The 6000-nt window shown below is 40.3% G+C and overlaps 1 protein-coding gene across 4 annotated transcripts in view; it reads right to left on the bottom strand.

Moving 5' to 3' along the window:
• Positions 1–6000, bottom strand: part of ascc3 (activating signal cointegrator 1 complex subunit 3) — a 193131-nt gene that overhangs the window by 50499 nt on the left and 136632 nt on the right. The gene's annotated exons all lie outside the window — the stretch shown is intronic.

Raw genomic sequence — 6000 nt, 5'->3', positions numbered from 1 at the left:
TTATTGGGAATTTAGCTTATTCACCGTAACCCCCAGAGTAAGACAAGTTGATACATACCCTCCTCATCTCCGTGCGTGCTGTAACGCTGTCTGACGGCTCCAGAGGCATCAGCCCATCACAGAACAGGCAGGTGAGTGGTTCCAGTAATCCTACTGCTCCGAATTGTGACAAAAGTGACAAAATAACGGCAACATGTTCCTATTCACATGTTGTGATTTGTAGAGTCACAGCGTGAACAAAAAAAACAACGTAACATGAGACACAGCCATCTTCTAACCGTAAACAAACCGGGAACTATATTCTCAGGCGGAAGAATGAGATGGCTGTGTCTCATGTTACGTTGTTTTTTGTACACTCTGTGACTCTACAAATCACAACATGTAAACTGGAACATGTTGGCGTTATTTTGTCACTTTTGTCACAATTTGGAGCAGTAGGCTAGTTGGAACCAGTTACCTGCAGGATCTGTGCTGGGCTAAGCTAATGCTGGAGCCGTCAGAAAGCGTTACAGCACGCACGGAGATGAGAAGGGTATGTATCTCTATATATGTGTATGTGTCTTACTCTGGGGGTTACGGTGAATAAGCTAAATTCCCAATAAGTCAGCGTGGTCCTTTAAGGGAGATTTATGGTCCTGTGGAGGCTCCACGCAGAGCTTACGCCGTAGCCTACGTAAGTGGCCTGAAGTTTATACTGGCGCGTTGGTGTGTGCATCGATCTCTTTAAGAGAATAGCAGGGCCGGCATGTGTGAAGCAGAAACGCTTTATGTCAGATAACGTCCATAATAATTGGACTTTGGGTTAGATTTTTTGACAGTTTTCAGTGGTTATGAAGAGCAATATGAGAGAGAAATTAGGTAATCATTTATCATTGTTTTCGGTACATTAAACCAAAAAGCTTTTTCCTCGCCATACGGCCACAGATGAAGAAAACATTAACGTGAGATAACTTCTATAATCGTTGGATTTCGATTTAGTTTTGTTGACAGGCTTAAGTGTTTATGACAAGCTATGACCATGATAAATCTGGTGATGATTGATTGTTGTTTAGATACATTAAACCACGTTAAGCTTTTTCACGTTAAGCGTTTTAGAATGTCCCTGTCGTAACCTTTGTTGGTCATTTCCTTCGCGAGCTCCTGATAAATGATGGCGTTTCTTAGATTTTAGCCGTTATATTTTTCTGGTAAATTAAATTAAAAAAGTATCTCGTCTCCTTGTTTGTCCGCTTACATCTGTTTTTGTTGACACCTGTCATGTGTGCAAACAGAGCGGAAATACTGGGCGGAAATGAACTGAAACTTCTTCGTTTTATTGCGGGTTGCAACCATAAAATGACCTAAAACTTAATCGCAATTCATTATTTATTCGGCAAATAACGTTTCCATCAGCGTTTATCGCATAAGCCGTATATCGATCAAGAGAAAATCCGATGAGACCGAACGTATTTTCTTTGAGTCGATATTCATGAAATTCAGTCTGATTTTTTCGATATCACTTAATTCGGATAAAAACGTGTGGATGGAAACATAGCTCTTGATTTCATGTTGTTTATGGAGAAGGAGAACCAGGAAACGAGTAGAGGGAGATGCAACGCTGCCAAGCTACGACCAAACGACGTGCGTCGCCACAGGCCATTTTCTGAGAGGTGCACGTCAGGCTACGGCGTAGGGTCTCCACATATACCTACGTACGTACCCACGGCGTAGATTTAACGGAGAAGCATAAATCAAGCTTAAGTCTACATGTCGTTTCCCATCTTTTCAAGAATAAAACTTAACAGCAAATAATTATGCAATATATGGAATTTGGGGACATAAAAAAGATCCAATTTTAAAATAGTAAAAAAAAAAATCCCAAATGTTAGCACTGAGCATTTTATTTTCAATTAACAAAATATTAGCCTTTAAAACCATTGACCGTTCATTCTTAATGAATACTAAATATATTAAATGCATTTTATTGAAGAACAATAAACAACACTCGCAGGGTTATGACATGAAAAAGATAAAATTTTAAAATCCCCCCCCAAAAAATCTGAAATATTAGCACTAATATTTTTTTTTAAATAAACAAAATATCAGCCTTCAAAACCATTGACAGTTTATTCTTAATAATTAGTAAATCTATATTGACCCACCTGTTGTCCTCATGGTCAAATTGACCCATTTTCAAAAAGTTACTTTATCAGAAATGTGGGTTTCTTTAAACCAAATTGTCAAAAAAAAAAATAACGTGGATGGTTCCATACAACGCTCTTCTCAAGTAAAATAAATGATCAGTTAACTACTTTTATTGAATTTGGAGGTTTTATTCAATTTGTATAGCATTTGAAAAAGAACTGATGAAAGAACCTTGAAAAAAGTGATAAAAATGTCGGGAAAAGTTTTAAAAATGTGGGGGAAAAACAACAAAAAAAAGTGCAGAAAAAAAAAGACGGAAAAAGTGACAAACAAATTGGAAAAAAGTGACAAAAACGTCGGGAAAAGGGACAAAAACATCGGGGTAAGAGAAGTGACAAAAGACGATCACAACGTTGGAAAGAAGTTTAAATTTCAAATTTTGACCCAGAAAAACAAAAAGTAGCATGGTTGGCGGGAAGACAACACAAGGGTTAAATACATTTGACTGAAGAAAAATAAACACTTGCAGGGTTATGACACGACTAGATCACATTTTAAAATATAAAAAATACTAAATATTAGCACTAACATTTTATTTTCAATAAACAAAATATCAGCCTTCAAAACCATTGACAGTTTATTCTACATAAACGGTAAATATATGAAATCCATTCGACTGAAGGAACAATAAACAACACTGGCAGGGTTACGACAGTATTTAACCTAATGTGTCAGTGTGCTCTGTTTCCTGGGTGCCATCAGGGTGGCGGCTCATATGTCGCTACATGTGTCCCAGCTCTGCAGCCGGATCAGGGCTAAGCCCGCCAGTCTTCCATTACCACTCTCCCATGATTGGAGCATGCATCGCTAATCGGACATAAACATTCATCTTCATAGTCAGCCCCGCTACAATGAGCTTCCTATTCCGCTCCGATTCCATGACCAAACTCTGGACTAAGCTTCCCATGATCCCCTCTGGCCTGTCTGCCCGCTGAGGTGGGACATGCAGGCGAAGGCCTGGAGGCATTCTGGCTCTCAAGGACAGATGGAGATTCCATGGCGGTAAGAATAACAAAGTAGGGGGGGAACCAGCACTTCTTTTCTCCATTGTCAAAATAGTACGATGACTAAACTGGTTGTGTCAGTAAGTAGTTTTGGTGGGGCTCAAGAGACAGGAGGAGGGGGAGACAAATCCTCAAATAAAAAGTCCAGCCTTCCCCGGACCTACTGACTGGCAGTTCTCCAGGATGACTAAGGGTTATATCTGGCCAAAAATCAAATAAAGGATTTACTGGAAATACATTTGGTAGAAATTGCCACACCCTGTAGGCTTATTATGTGGCTCTGGAACGTGTTTAGCTTGCTTCCTAATGGGGGATAGCAGCTGTAGTCAGCTTGGATTCACAGCATTATCCACTTGATCTGTATGTTGTTTAGTATGTTCCAAACAATCAGGGCTAAATATGCTACTAGCATAGGAGCTTTGGAGTGAAGAGGAAGAATTAGTCTATATCCACGACGTACCACTTCCGGGATTGCTCCGGTTCCGCCTAAAATCTCGCCAAATGGCCCTAATTTTTTAGTTTTCTGTTGCATGACTAAAACAACTGTTGTAGGTACACATGTTCCACCAAAACAAGTTCCTTCCACGAGGCTATTTTGCAGCGGCACCGTGGCTTCGCCCAGCGCTTAGCGCCGCTCAAGACGATTGTGATTGGTTTAAAGAAATGCCAATAAACCAGAGCACGTTTTTCTCCCATCCCGGAATGCTGTGTGGACTAGCCAGACCCTCCTCCGCAGCGCTGTGGAGGAAGATCTGGCAACGCGATACTAGTGCTACAGTGACATAGTATCGAGCTATGTTGTGTTTCATGCAGTTGGTTACACTGCAGGAGTGGTTTGAGAAGTTTTCAATAGATGTTTTGACGTTTTTGCGGTGACTGGAGGCCTCTGGAACTGCCCAACTGCGTAACTGACTTTTACGGTGGAGTAAAGTTTTAGTCTTTGAATTACTTTGAACATGAGGGTGCATCGTAACATGTAATAATTTCTCCTTTCATCCCGCGCCCAAAGAAACACTTTTCCTGTCTGAGGTCTTGGCCAGCACATGCTCACTTGTAAAAAGCCAATCAGAAACCTGGTTACCTGCATACCGGACCAAGAAAGCAGCTTTCTAAAGGAGAAATCTAGTTGGAAGAAAATCACTTTTCTCCCATTTCCTTCCCCGATTACTTGTGTGAAGATGTTTATCTAATTACTACAGAAAGTTGGCAGTATTCCTTATACTTTAGAACGTGTAAAGCCACAAATAGTAAGTGCTGTGAATTAGAGGTGTGAATCTTCACTGATCTCCCGATTCAATTATCGGGTCAGCGATTCAATTCGATATCTCGATGCATCACGATGCATCAAATATATGTTTCTATTAAAGCCATGTAGGATATTTAATTCATAGCTTTTCAAGCTTCAAAAACAAAACATTCTGCAGTGCTCTATAGGGTTGGGTACCAAAACCCGGTTCCACTATGGTACCGCTTCCTACGCAAACGGTAGTATTCGGACCGGATTAGAACGCGAATTTCGGTTCCTCATTTCGGTTCCGACTGAAATATTTTCCCTCTGTCGCTCCGGACAGCGGCAGACTCTTTTTTTCTTTCTCCCTTTTCTGCCAAGTGGCGCACGTGCCCGCTCGCGGTGTGAAGCGCGTGTCCGCGTTATTCCCCCGACATGCACTCTACAATCACAGCTGATAGACGGCTTTTTGTACACGCTCTGAAACGGACCTAAAAATATCACCCTTTCTCTGTAGTCTACCGTTAGCTAGCTACCGTAAATGTAGGCTACTTTTAAAATGGCATATTTTCCCTCTGGGCTCACCAAAACGGACGTGAAAGCATATTATCCATTCACTGACTACACGTGATCGCTAGTAAACATATTACACTTACTCTGCTAGTCTATCGTTCAGGACAAGAGCCTGTAGCCTGGTGGTGGGGGAGGCGAGACAGCCTCCCCAAATTGTCTGCCCTTTCAAACTCCTACCTGGGTGTGTACAGACCTCTCCTGGTGTACAGTTTTCTCCTGGGCAGGACATGCCATAAGTCAGGAGAGGTGTCCTATCTTGCCAGAGAAGGCAAATATGGTCATTTTTCTGCAAAAGAACTGCTAAAGTTTGAAGCTGGTTGGCATACCAACTCAACATTTATTTTGTTGGTACTTGTTAATAGTGTAACTGTTATTTGTTAAATTATTTTAGCTGCGTGTTAGGTGACTGAGGTTTACTTATTATATATTTAAGTACTTTAAAACGTTAATATATTGTTAAATTTAAATAATTTTCAATTTTAAAAAAACTCCATAAAAAGCCTTCTTTTATGTCATTTTTCAAGAATCTGTTTAGGAATCGTTTAGGAATCGGAATCGTAAAAATCCAAACGGTACCCAACCCTAGTGCTCTAATACTAAATAAATTGGATACATGAAACTACAGCACTGAGCACACGGCACTTCCTGAATGTGCAAAACAGAATATGTAAACAGAATGTTGTTAGGCCTACATTAAATGGTAAACAGAAATAATCGATTATGAGCCTGCCGATTATCGATGCAGCATCGTCCATGTCCACGATTCGATGCATCGATTATTTGATTAATTTCAACACCTGTACTGTGAATCCTCTTCTCCGTTCCTTTAAGTCAGCACTCAATCTTTTGAGGGGTTCAATGCAAACTTCTCTTTGATATCTCCTGACATTAAAACATTTTTATATACTCACTTTTTAAAAACACACACAAAAAAATTGTGTTTGTGTGTACCCTTTTTGCTTTTGCCTCTTGATTTGTAGATTTGTTGTCTGAATTTCGCTCCGTTTTAAA

Source organism: Perca fluviatilis, chromosome 7 (assembly GCF_010015445.1).
Source record: "Perca fluviatilis chromosome 7, GENO_Pfluv_1.0, whole genome shotgun sequence".
Classification (NCBI taxonomy): Eukaryota; Metazoa; Chordata; class Actinopteri; order Perciformes; family Percidae; genus Perca; species Perca fluviatilis.
Note: the sequence above shows the minus strand (reverse complement) of the source record. Positions and strands in the feature narration are given on the sequence as shown.